Source organism: Scyliorhinus torazame, chromosome 16 (assembly GCF_047496885.1).
Source record: "Scyliorhinus torazame isolate Kashiwa2021f chromosome 16, sScyTor2.1, whole genome shotgun sequence".
Taxonomy (NCBI): Eukaryota; Metazoa; Chordata; class Chondrichthyes; order Carcharhiniformes; family Scyliorhinidae; genus Scyliorhinus; species Scyliorhinus torazame.
The window spans coordinates 30,480,382-30,494,592 of record NC_092722.1 but is presented as its reverse complement, the minus strand read 5'-3'; the positions used below and the strand labels follow the sequence as shown (position 1 = coordinate 30,494,592).

Genomic DNA, 14,211 nt, shown 5'->3' with positions numbered 1-14,211 from the left:
GTTTTAGGTGACCTTAGGCACTTGAAACTCATAGTTTATAGTGATGTGTCCTACGCAAATTTATGTGATGGGGTTTCAAGCGCAGGAGGTTTTATAATTTTCCTTTTGGGGAACAATGGTAAATGTTGCCCGCTTGTGTGGAAAACAAAGAAAATAAGGAGAGTGGTAAAAAGCACTTTGGCTGCTGAGACGTTAAGCCTTGTAGAGGCGGTGGATATGGCCTTTTATATAAGTATGATATTGACAGAAATGTTGGGATTAGGGGATTTGGGTAATATACCTATTGACTGTCACATTGACAATAAATCCCTGTGGGAAAATGTGCACTCTACAAAAAGTGTCAATGAAAAGAGGTTACGGATAGACATTGCAAGTTTGAAGCAGATGTTGGACAGAGGGGAAATAGCAAAAAATTAAATGGGTCGACAGGAGCTATCAACTGTCAGACTGTTTTACGAAAAGAGGGGCGAGTTCACAGAAACTTTTGGATATTGTTAATGAAGGGCGCTTGTTTCTGTGACTGTTTTTTTCTCTTTCTCGTCCTAAAAAAAAGGGGGGGGAAATCATGTGTGTGTTTTTGAGTTTCTTGAAATTTTGTTTTCACCTAATTATTATTTTTTCTCCAAGGAAGGGGAGACTGTTAAGTAATGGGTGAAGAGACATTGCAATTAGTTGTCTCATTTATGTTAAGTATCCATTAATTGACACTGATATGTAAAGGGGCTTCAGGTGGTCTCTGTCGGGGGATGTATAGTTAGAGTTTTGTGCAAAGGCTGTTGGAATGAAATAAATGTGTGTTTGTGAAAAAGGAACAGAACTTTAGACTCTTCATATCACAGCAATTAAAATGTCTAACACTAGATGGCGTCCAGATGGGTCTCGGGCTTCTGTAAAGGGCGGTCCCATCGATGCTGGAGATGGAGACACAGAGCCAGGGACTACAGGAGGGGGTGTCAGCAACCATCCAGCGCCTGCAGGTACAGTTGGAGGAGTACATCCGCTTGCAGGAGCAAGATGAGGTGCCTACCACGTGCGCTACCCAGGCCAACACAGAACGGGTGGTTACTGCAGTGGAGGCCTTGGGGCGAGAGTCACGGCCATGTGTCAAGAGGCCTGGGACACTCTGTGCGGGTGGTGGCCAAGGCACACGCCAGGACGGCCCTGTCACAGGCAGCCATGTACCAGGGCCACCTGGACATTGCAGTGGCGCTCCAGAGCTTCTCCCAGTCACAACGAGTCAACGCTGCAGGCATCGATGGCATTGCCCAGGCGCTGGTTGACCTGAGGGATGTGGCGCAGTCTCATAGGGAGGTGGCCCAGTTCCTATGAACATGGCCGCAAACATTGAGACCCTGACCAAGACAAGAGTGGGCCTACAGGACTAGCAGCGCCAGATGGCAAGGGAGCCCACAGAGCTCTCTCCGGCCACAACCCTGTTCCAAAGAGCAGCCCAGGGACACCAGGCATCTAGAGGAAGGATGAGGTCATGCCAGTGACTCCCGCAGGGGAGGTGCTGAAACACCACAGCGCCTCAGACTCCCCCTTCCTGTCCCTGGTGTATCCGATGGGCAGCGGGCAGAACAGGGTGGCATCACACCATCTGAGACACCCGAGAGACCTTCGGGCTCTTCCAGACCTGGTCGCTTGAGAGGATGGCTGCTAAAGGGCACCCAGGTCACAGGGCGGGATTCACAGCACGCAGCCATACACCTGATGTACCCCCTGGGGAACCACATAGATGGAGTGTTAGAACCCGTAAGGCCTGAAAGTTAGACACCAGTTAAGTTGGCACAGGTGCAGCACATAGGATAGTGATAGAGGCTAGGGCACAAACCTGCAGAAGCAAGTTCACCTGTTCACAAACGTTCTACTCTGCCTTGGTCCTCTGTCAGAAGGGTGTGAGGGATGGGCTGGCTGCAGAGAGGGTGCTCGGGGGGGACGGGCGGGGGGGGGGCGGGGGCAGCGGCGGGAGGTTGGGCGGCCGTTGGAGGTGGGCACAGGTCAGCCACCACACATCGCCCCGGTACTCCCACCCCCCGGCCCTGTCCCCACCTCCGCCATCCCAAAGGTTAAATGGAATGGCCAGTTCGCATTCGGAGATGGTGGAAAGTGCTGTTGTGGACAGGAGTCTGAGGTTGTCAAATGATGCGGAACACCAGAGTTCATTGCAGCAAGGGTCATCATCACTTCCATCCCATGGACCAGACCCACTGAAACTGCCAACCAAAGGCCTGCACCCCTTAGAATCACGGAGTGGGTGCAGGTGCTGAGTGAGGGGGATTGCAGGAAAGGTGGACATGGGAGGGGATGGCTGGCCTTGGGGGGGGGGGGGGGGGGGGGGGGGTTGAGGGGGTGGGACGGGATGTCCGCACTGCCATCAGCCAGGCCCCCTAGTTGGTGAGCCTGGAGGCGATTAAGCATTCCGCGCGTAGCGGCCCTGACACACACGTTGTGCAGCCTCCTGTGGCTGCCCGGGCCCCCATGTCCTGCCCATCCTGTCCCTCCTCCACATCCTCCTCGTCCGACGAGGCCTGGCATTCATCCTCCTTCCCCAGCACATCGCCCCTCTGCTGTGGAGGATGCAGGATTTCACCAGAATGTGGGAGACCCTCCTGAGGCTATTTTGGAGGGCCCCACCAGAGTTTTCCAGGCACCTGAACCGCATCTTCAGGATGTCGATGCACTGCTCGATCACGGAATGGGTGTCATTGTAATGGGTCTCCACGTCTCTGTGGCTTCCGGCTTGGCGTCATCAGCCATGACCGCAGTGGATAACTCATCGCCCAAGAGCCAACCCGTCAACCAGGGGAGCGCCTTGAAAGTGTTGGGAACCGTCGAGTGTGCCAGGATGAAGGTGTCAAGCCAGCTACCTGGGTATTGGATGCAGACATGCATGATGTGTCTCTCGTGGTCACACACCAGCAGCAAGTTCATGAGTTTTGCCCATTTTGGTTCTTGAAGACCACCCTCTCATGCGCCAATGCTCATAGCGGGATAGGTGTCCCGTTGATCACCCCCTGGACCTGGGGCATTACGGGCAACCCGGTCGGCTCAGTCCACATTGAAGTTGATATATTGTGCTGACCCGGGAATATAGGGCCTCCATTACGGCGGAGATGCACCTGTGCACTGAGGTCTACGAAATTGCAGACAGGTCCCGACAGGTCAAGACCCCATGGCAAAAAGGTTCAGTGCGACCATCACCTTGACAGTCACCGCGGTCATGATGCGGAAGATATGTTGTATGGTCTCCCTGCTTAGCCAGAGTCTTCGGCGACATGCCTGGTCTGGTAGGTCCTCGAAGGACAGGTGCTGCCGGTATCCCCGGGGCCTAATGAGGGCCTCCTTCCCACCTCCTCCTCGACCTGTTGGCCAGCCAGTTCTCCATCCTCACCGGTTGGCTCCTGTTTCTCTGGGGCAAGCTCCACTACTGGGAGGCTGGGCGGCCTGAGCAGCTCCTCTCATACAGCCTCAGTGCATCCGCCAGTGCTGTGGCAGCAAGATAATTGCCAACCATTCCTGGTTGGATAACAAAATCCATTATCTGCAGGGGGTGAAAGGCAGACATGTTTGCATGGTGTGTAACCCCGTGCCCAACCAGGCCCAACAGGCTACATGATGTCCCCAGCCTGCACTACAGCTCCTGCTCTTCAGGTCCCCTTCCCTCCTCTCCCATCCCCACACCCAACCCGGCCGTTCCCCCTGGCCCTGTTGGTGCCCGGCACTACGGGGTCTCTGGACCCGGCACTGCTGACAGGGGTACTGGTGGCTGGCATGACCCATGCCAGTGGTATGCTCTGCGGCCCCAGTCCACCGCCCTTCTGTAGGATCTACTGTGGCCATCCCCCTTGGGTGGTTCATGGGATGCACCGCCGGCAGGCTGATGCCCGGTTGTGGGTGGCGGCACTCATGCGGCTGGTGTCGTTCTGCGCAACCATGGGCCATGGTGGGCGGTTTGTGGGGTGCACAACAAGATAGCTGCCTTGCAGGCTGCGGCAATGGCAGTCCGTGACTGGACCTGGACACCCCGGTCCCAGGGGTCACCGCAGCCCATATCCTGGTCACCCCCACTACTCTCCTGACACTGGCAGTCCCCCACCCCACCCCCACCAGCCTGCATCAGGGCCGGCAACCCACAGTCATGCCTCTGGGAACATGTCCTACCTCCTCACTCTCCCTAATCAGCCACGGTGCCTGTTTCTGGATTTTAAATACCGCAAGTGAACTTCGCCGTCAACAATTCCACCTGGCGGATGCGGACCATCACGGGAGGCTGGGAGAATACCGTGTCGGGCCCATTAATGATATAATAATAATAATAATCGCTTATTGTCACAAGTAGGCTTCAATGAGGTTACTGTGAAAAGCCCCTAGTCACCACATTCCGGCACCTGTTTGGGGAGGCTGGTACGGCAATTGAACCCGTGCTGCTGCCTTGTTCTGCATTACAAGCCAGCTGTTTAGCCCACTGTGCTAAACCAACTCCTGATATGCCAACGGACTTCACTATATAATTTGCATGCCCACTTAGACGTGCGGTGCAGAATGCATTCACGCCACTGTCCAGGCACCAGAGCATGGCATTCAGTTGGACGCCTATGTGCCGGCCTCGATTTTTGGCTCACGCACAATTTTGCGCCCAGTCGGGCTTCGCTGTACGGAGAATCCCGCCCTTGACCTTTCATCCTGGGTGAGGTGCAATATAAACTGTGGGCGTTTATTTATGGCACTGGAGATGTGTTTGGCTTTCTTACTCAATGGTTTATTGGTATCCATAAACTCTTCAGTGTGTCAATGTGTGTACACTTCTGCCCCAGCTACGTTTCCCATGAATCAGTCAATAGGATTGGTGATCGGACCGTAACGCATCGGCATGTTGTTTTCAAGGGCCGGTATTGACCAGAAAAAGGGCCATTGCAGAGAAAATAAACCAGTACAACTGAAGGGAAAGATGTTAAGGACAATAATGAGATGACGGCAATAAGAATGAGTGAGAATAATAACAGGATAAATAAGAATCAGAGCTTGAGAGGAAAGGCGGTTTGTGAGAAAATCTGGAGGCAAGGTCGCCTGAAGGCTTGCCTTTAACCTGTTTTTAAAGATGCTAGGTTGTGACCATGAGAAATGGATGTTTAATAGAGGTAGTAAGGTCAGTGTTGACTGAAATCGTGACCGCGCGGCAGCAGGTTTCTTCGGACGAAGGGGGGGAAGCTGGAAGAGTGAGCAGTGGGAGGGCAGGTCAGAGAGGGACAGCGTCGGGCTGTCAGACGGTCGGTAAACGATTGGTAAAACCTCAGAGGTGGACGAGGCAATGGGGAGTTCGGGGCGCCTAAAACCGACAAACCTGATCCGCCCGGGACGCTGCAACCGATACCGATACCGACCCCGGCCCCCCCCCCCCCCCCCCACGCGCCGGAGTTCGAGCTCGCGCGCTCTCTGCTCCCCCAATCACAGCCTCGCCTTTTTCCCGCTCTCCGGCCCCTCGCGCTGCAATTTGAGCTGCGCTCGTGCCGCCTTCCTTCAACCGCCTTCCCTCGCTCCACAGCCCCGGGGCAGCCTCTGGGTGCCGGTTATCGTCAAGCGGGCCTGGGAGATCATAAAAGGTGGAGGAAGCAGAGGGCGGTTCACTGAGAAAGGACCGGCTTCGCCCCGCCTTAAACTGGTGGGAGACGCTGAAAATTAAAACCGAGAAAAGAAAAAACGAACTCCGACGAGTGAAGATGGGATGGGAACCAAATCGGCAAACCACGTGCACTCTTCCAATCCAAAAAGAAAAACAAAGGATTGCATTAATTTGCCGCCTTTCGCCTCCGTAGGACGCCCCAAAACGCTTCACAACCAATTAAAGTATTTAGGACGAGTAGTCACTTTTGTCGTGTCGGACCTTTACAGGGGAATTCACTTCCAGGCTTAGCTCCAAGTGATCCTCGTGTTTTTATCAAAACCAGGCCTCAGCTTGTTGGTTTTCTCCAAATGTTAACGCAATGGTTTAAGTTAAAGGTGCCACGCATTGGAGCAGCAGAAGCAGTACATAACATCCAAACGTAAGTCGGTACCAATATTTTATGCTGATTTATTTCTATTTTAATAACTTTTGCCACCTGTGACTCAGAACCACCATAGAAGGCGAGTTTGGCACCCTTTGTCTAAGATAACGGGACACTAGGGGATGCTACAATATCAGGTATAAATAAGGGATGCTCGGGGATACCACACTGTCATGGTATAAATAATAGACATTAGACCAGAAAATACTTTATGTCATAGCGAAATAATAGGTAATAGGGGAATAAGATGATGGACTCCAGGGGGCACTAAAATATCACTGCAAATAATGAACTCTACCATGTCAGGAATAGCGATTAGATATGAGGCACAACAATGTTTGGGCATCGTTAATGGACTTGAGGGGGTGCTACAATGCCATGGTACCACTAAAGCAGTGTTTTTCAAACTGTTTCCTGGGGACCCATTTTTACCAACCGGCCAACCTTTGGGCCCCATGCTGGCCGACTCGCGACCCAACATTTTTGTGACCTTTAATGCGACAGGTGAGCCTGCTTAGTCCTCATGATCTCACTTGCTTTGTCATTCAATGTTAAATTTTCACTGTCTACACCAGTTATTTTCAAAGTTGGGGTAGCGACCCGCGGGTGGGTCATAGGTGGGTTATTCATCAGAGGTCCTGGAGCTCACACCACCACTGCTTTGTCCTGCTGTGGACTCTCCTGAACAGCTCACACCACTACTGTTTTGTGCTGCTGTGGATTCTCCTGAGCCACTGTTACCAACAGATTTAGTTGTGAGATCCGTGCCTGTTTGTGCCTCTGGTCTTTTCCTTATTACAAAACAATCCATTTAAAATTTTACAGTCCTGTTGTTTGCTGCTGACAAAATGGAGGAATCACAATTGCGCCAGAGCATGTGTTTGGGGCACATGACCTGTTCTCTGCCGTCGCTTCAGGCAGGAAGACTTCATTGAATTAAAAAAAATCTTTTCCTTGGTCAACGCGCTTACGTCAGGAGGAGGTGGTGTTTCTTGCTGGGCTCTGCGCATGCACACTAATGAGCGGGCACGCATGCGCAGCGCGCAGCATTCTGAAAGGCAGTCGTGGCCAGCATTTTTAAAAGCTGGCTGCTGTGGCCGTTGTGCATTAATTCCCACAATCGGGATCGCTGCGATGGATGGCTCCACGACCCACCCGACACCCACCTGTGACCCACCCGCGGGTCGCTACCCCAACTTTGAAAATGTCACTAATGCTGCAATGCCACAATGCAGATAGTGACCAAGGTGCTGTGGAATTCCCTGTGTATCCTCATAGTCCTCCTTTAAGACTCAACTCTTTATCCAAAATTCTAGACATCGATCCGAATAAACCGTTTTGTCTATCCTTTTTTGTCTGCTTGTGCTTTTGTACAGTGCAAGGTGCCATTTTTTGTAAAATCTTCTTCAGAGATGAAAGTTGCCCTGCAATAATAAAGACTAGATGCTGTTACACTAGATAATGGACACTAGGTTAGGATGTTGTGATACAGTTAAAGGAAACTAGGGGTGATATTTAATGGAGGTGATGGGGGTGGGAGGGTCGAGCTGGTGGAGCCTGTGTTGCCTACTTTTGGGAAGCCTGCCAAATTAAATACCAATCAGGCACTTAACTGGGCAGTGGCGAGCCTTCCCTGGGTTCAAGAATCCTGAAGACTGAAATCCCATCCTCCAAGCGCTACTGGCCAGGGGAATGGTGACTGCTCCCAACAACACGCTCACCTGGAGTCCAGGATTGCCAGGGACCCAGGCCAAAGGTGAGTGATGGCTGGATGGGTGTTGCAAGGTAAGGGTTGTGGTGGAGCAGGGTCAGCAAGCAAGGGTAGGTGCTGGCTCGCAGCGTTCTCCCCTCTTCTGATGCCGGATCCCTCAATCAGGCACGGAGCATGCTTGAACACGGATCCTCCCAGGAAGCCCACAAGTAACTCCAGGGTTTCCTTTTCAGGCGGGTCCCCTCCCCACCTCTGGGTGAATACCATCAGTAGTGGAATAAAGCCATATATTGTATTAAATGTCCATTTAAAGGTCTCAATTAGCAGCGGTGTGGGAAGGCCATCGATGAGCCTTATGGGCAGAATCTTGTGTCTTCCCCTCTGGCAAATTGGTGGTGGGTGCAACATTTAGTAGCAGGAGGGTGGCGGGTGGGGAAGACCATCCTTCGCTCCTGCCAGTTGAGGTTCTTAACTGGGCAATTAATATTAAAAGCTCATCATGCAGGGAGCACATCAACCTCTGTTGGGGTTGCATGTGGGATCCCAGGTGAGGGGCCCTCATTCGAAGTCACACAGTACCTGATTGTGGGACCCAGCATTAGGAAAGGGATGCCTTCTGAGAACTACCCCCCCTCCCACTCTTGCTGCTGACCCCCATCCATCCCCCTCACATCCCTCACATATGAGCTCCTTCCCGTGATCCCCTTCCCATCATCATCTGTGCCTGGGTCTCTCCTCAATCTGAGGCCTTGGGTGGATGTTAAAATGACAACATCCATCAACACCCCAATGGCTCTGCTGCTTGCTGAATACAGAAAAGCTACAAGCCTATGATCAGCAGGCAGCTCTGCACCCCCCCCCCCACCTCTGATCAGCTGGCAGCTTTGCCCCCCCCCCCCCCCACCCCCGTTACACATCGTCCTTGGCCCTGAGGAAAGGCTGATGGCCTTTTAAGTGCTTGAGTTCTGCAAGATGCAGTGGTCATCCTGAAAATAGGGGCCTTGCAGGTCATCCAGCTGGCACACAGGGCCTTCATCACCTCCACAAGATTCCGCTCTTAATCAGGGCAGAGGCGGGAAGGCAGCAGGGTCTCCACCAGCCACCCTAAGACTCAATTAAATGCCCCTCAACCACAAAAAATGCCTCGGTGGAGGGCCTTAATTTCCACCCTAGGTGTTGCTGCATTGGAGCAGTAGGAGAAACCCTGAGGAAATTCCTGGTATAGGTGACTTGTTACAAGCTGTAGCTGCTTCCTTGGTTTAGTGGCATCAATCCTAGGTAAGTGAATCTCATGTCCTTTATGTTCTGCAGTTGTCTCACACTGTCCAGTATCTACTTGTAGACAATGTATCTCCTTGGGGAGACGGTGGCATAGTGGTATTGTCACTGGACTAGTAATCCAGAGATCAAGGATACCCGACCAGGATTCTTATCTCACCATGGTAGATGGTGAAATTTGAATTCCATAAAAGAATTGGAATTTTATAAGTTCTAGTGGCACCATGAAACCATTGCCGTTAAAAACCATCTGGTTCACAAATGTCCTTTAGGGAAGGAAATTTACCTTACATGTGTGGTCTTCATTCAGCAATGTGGTTGACGCTTAAATGCCCTCTGAAATGGCCCAGCAAGCCACTCCGTTCAAGGGCAGTTAGGGATGGGCACGAAATGCTGGCCCAGCCAGCAATGTCTACTTCCCATGAATTATTTTAAAAAAATGATTTAACACTGTAAACTTCCATGTGCCTCCAGCCCTACGATGCGCTGAACTGATGACTAATAATAAAAATCTTTATTAGTGTCACAAGTAGGCTTACATTAACAGTGCAATAAAGTTACTGTGAAAATCCCCTATTTGCCTGTTCGGGTATGCTGAGGGAGAATTCAGAATGTCCAATTCACCTGACAAGCATGTCTTTCGGGACCTGTGGGAGGAAACCGGAGCACCTGGAGGAAACCCACGCAGACACGGGGAGAACGTGCAGAGTCCGCACAGACAGTGACCCAAGCCGGGAATCAAACTGGTGCTGTGAAGCAACAGTGCTAACCACTGTGCTACCGTACCACCCCTACAGTAGGGAGATTAGGTTGATGATGAATCAGAAGTCTGGTTTACTTTGCAGAAGACATTAATTAAATGAAAGGACCAATCCAAGTTACGTTTCAGCTTCTCCTGCAGTGCTTCCTGTAGCTATACAACTGAGAAGCCTAGATAGAATGTACGTGGAGAGGATGTTTCCACTAGTAGGAGAGACTAGAACCCAAAGGCACAGCCTCAGACTGAAGGGACGATCCTTTGAATCAGAGATGAGGAGGAATTTCTTCAACCAGAGGATGGTGAATCTGTGGAACTCATTGCCCCAGAAGGCTGTGGAGGCCAAGTCACTGAGTATCTTTAAGACAGAGATAGATAGGTTCTTGATTAATAAGGGGATCAGGAGTTATCAGGGGAGAAGGCAAGAAAATGGGGATGAGAAATATATCAGCCATGATTGAATGACAGAGCAGACTCGATGGGCCAAATGGCCTAATTCTGCTCCTATGTCTTATGGAAGATCATGATAGTTTCAGATTCACTTTTTATTTTAGTTCCTTTTAATTCAACTTCTAGGTTGGACAGATGAACCTGCTGTATCTTCGCTTCAAGCTGAGACCTAAATCTTCCTGCTAAGCCTATGTTAGCCCCGACTGACATGGAATGTAAACGCTTTTGTCAATTCCGATTACAGGAAGCACTAGACGACACTGGAAATTACCACTGCTGAACTTAAATGAATCATCTGACCTCAATCAGAACAGGTTTGAATGCTCATGGTATTATCCAAACCAACTCTCATTGTCTGAAATATGCTAGTTTGGGCACCCTAACTGAATAAACTATGCTACCTTATGAATGTAATCCCTTGAAAACAAAATTAACTCAGTACTAGCATTTTAACTCATTGCACCAAGGCCCTTCCCCCGGAGACATAGAAATTCTAGAAGTGAGAGTAACATTTAATAATAATAATCTTTATTATTGTCACAAGTAGGCTTACATTAACACTGCAATGGAGTTACTGTGAAAATCCCTTAGATGGCCCAACACCGATAAACATTTTTAAACAAAGAAAAATGGGAAGTGGGAATATTTATAATATCAGTACCTTGCCATGATATGACACCACTTACTTAGCAAAAGGAAAACACCAGTGTCCCACTGAGTAAGTGACAGGCCATGATGTGTGTACCTACCAAACCAACTTGTTTCTTCAAAGAACACATGTCAGTCGAGATTCCTGTGGATTGTAAATGAATCAAAAGAGGGTTGGAACCAGGTTAATGGCATCCTGAGGGAGCCATGTTTCAATCTATTTATATGTTATTGGTGGGGGAGGGGGAGCCGATGTGCAGGGATGACACATTTGACAAGCTTGTGATGCTAGTTTGATGCTTTGTGCTTACAGTAAGGGTGCAGTACAGAGTGAGGGGTGTAGCATAGCAATGAGGTGGAGTGGGAAGGGAGTATCCACGAGCCTGCAACCTCTTGGCTCTCTCTATACCTTCTCTCAAGATATAACCTATTGGAGTTTCCCCAGGAATGTGGAAGCCTGATTCTGTGTGACTGCTGATGTGAATGAGGACTTTGTCATTGAATAACAAAGGATTAGTAATATGAAGGGCTGGAACATGCAGCATCCAAATGCAGGTGACATAATATTGAAGCATCCCTGCACTAGAGGCTTCTGAACTTTGTCACCCCCTCAGGGCCCTGTATCAATTGTGTTGCCTCCATCCGGTCTTATTATTTCAGAAGGTGGGAGAGGAACAAATAAAGATCTATAAAGGCTATAAGGAGATTCAGTAGATGTGTTCAAGATCATGAGGGGTTAGACTGATTAAATAAGGAGAAACTTTCCATTGGCAGAAGGGTCAGAAGCCAAAGAACAGCAATTTCAGATGAATGGTAAAAGAATCAAGTGCAAGATGAGGAAAAGCTTACCTGACAGTGTGGTGGAGGCAGATTCAAGCACGCCTCACAAAATGAAGTATCCCCATGCCAGCTCTCTGCAAGAGAAACTCGGGTGGTTCCACTCACTTGCCCTTTCCCTGTTGATCTCCAAATCTTTTCTCAAGATAATTATTCAATTCCTTTTTGAGAGGCACAAGTAAATCTGCCTCCAACACATTGTCAGGCATTCTTGATCCTAACCACTTGCTGCTGAAAAAAATATTTTCCCCATGTCACATTTGGTTCCTTTGCATTCACCCGAAATCAGTGCCCTCTGGTTCTTGGCACTTCAACCAATGGAAATAGTTTCTCCCTATCCACTCTGTCCAGACCCACCATTATTTTGAACACCTCTATCAAATCTTGCAATAATCATAAGTCTGTACATGGTTCTCTCCCGTACCTTGTTAAGTAATGGAGTGACATTGGGAATTTTCCAATCCGTGGGGAAAGTGAGCCTCATTATTTTCTCCTTTATTATTTATTAATATATTAAATTTAGTAATATTTCATTTTCCTTGTTTCTCTGGTACTTTAACACTTGAAGACCATCACAATTATGTAGCAAATCTGCCATTTTACTAATTTTCAATTAAAATATCACCTGTGTCTATCTTTACAAGACCCTCATTACCCTTGGCCACGCTATTTATTAAACCCCAGTTGTTGTTTGAACCTGTTAGATCTCAGCATCTTTCAATTGCTTCTGAAGAGCAACTAGGGATGCACAATAAATACTGGCCTAACCAGCGATGCCCACATCCTGTAAATTAATTATTTTTTAAATTAGATAGGGCTGCAATCGCAATATTGCTCTGCTTTCATGCTAACTATGTGACATTTCCTGTAGTTCATGACCTGAATTTCCGGCATGGACGTTATGGGCATGGAAGTCCTTTCTATTGACAAAGGCACCCGGCACACCCGCTGGTGCCTTGATGGGCATATGTGTTCAGTCAGTAGTTTCTTGGATGTGGGGAGCCATGCAATTGAAGCAAATTCTTTCATTCGCTCAGCCTGGCTGACTCCGTTGGTCTGGAAGTGAATGAAAATACTCACCTTTCAGAACAAACCATTATTGACCAGCTTGATGCAGCTGTGGATAGTCAATTGGGTGACACCACATAGATCTCCCACTGACTCTTGGAAAGAACCAGATGCGTATTAGTCCAAGACCACTTTGACCTTAAGAGCCACTATAGGGCGGCCATCTACTCAATTGGAGGTGATCTCTGGGTCATTTATCTCGCTTCTGAAGTTGACAGTCTCCCTAGAGGGGCAGAGCCTTCTTTGCACTGAACCACAGACATGTCCAGGTAGCAGGAATGCTGCCTGTAGACTCTGCCTTCTGGATAATGGTGTATTCTCCAGACCCTTCTGCCTTGCATTTCCTGCCGACTCTGCACCCCTTCGGCTGTGCCTCTCCATTTACGGGCCCCTCTATGGATGCCACCTGCAGGCAACTGGCCTCTCCTTCTATCTCTCTCTTCCTTTGTAGGAGATCCCTCCAGCAGAGTACACAATCCCCAATTTGGTGCTGAGGTTTCTGCATTGAAGTGGATTATTAGCAGAAGGCCTCTGCAACTCCTACAAAAGAGGGTTCTCCAGAACAACACAGAAATTCCAGAAACTATCTTTTAAAAAAAAAAATTTGGATAAATTTAGTGTATCCAATTCATTTTTTCCAATTAAGGGGCAATTTAGCGTGGCCAATCCACCTAACTGCACATCTTTAGAATGTGTGGGCGAAACCCACGCAAACACGGGGAGAATGTGCAAACTCCACAAGGACAGTGACCCAGGGCCGGGATCAAACCTGGGACCTCGGCGCCATGAGGCTGCAGGGCTAACCCACTGCGCCACCTTGCTGCCCCAGAAACCGTCTATTAACCAACTCCAAATCACTCACAGCAAAACTCCTAATTACTCACTTTTGCCTGTGGGCTTTAAGTCCCATCTGGATGTAGAATTAATTAAAAACATGAAGGCGTCTAACCAAGTGGCCCCTGCGCTGAACATAAAAGCACACTGGCTACTTAAAATCACAGTCAGTTGCCCTTTAAATTGGCCCTTTACTTCTGACCTCCACACATGCCCACTAACTGAAATATTGAGAGGTGGTGCGATGGCATTGGGACGTCCTCCTGATGTTATTGCGCTTCATTTTGCAAAGAATTGGGACCACCGTGCGGCCGCACCACGAGCATACAATTTGGCCTGGTTCTGCCAATACAGTGGAACCTGTTGATTACTTTTTGGATATTTGCTGCTGAATATTCACAGGCTGTTAATGATCAGTGGCATTAATGATGGGCTGTATCAGTTGATTTATTCATATACTTCATCTACTGCCACCAGAACAATGGATCAATTGCACTGCAATCGCACTCTCCTAAAGTTCATCTAATATTAGTAGGACTCTGTCGAGTGTGTTCTCACAAAGCTCAGCTAGTGAAAACAGC

At 49.2% G+C, this 14,211-nt stretch overlaps 1 long non-coding RNA gene across 1 annotated transcript; it reads left to right on the top strand.

Annotated features, from left to right (window-relative positions):
* The first annotated feature begins 5,531 nt into the window (after nt 1–5,531).
* LOC140392347 (uncharacterized) lies at nt 5,532–10,648 on the top strand. The gene is made up of 2 exons (XR_011935301.1): nt 5,532–6,044; nt 10,370–10,648. It is a non-coding gene; the product is annotated as an uncharacterized lncRNA (long non-coding RNA).
* The last annotated feature ends 3,563 nt before the right edge of the window (nt 10,649–14,211 follow it).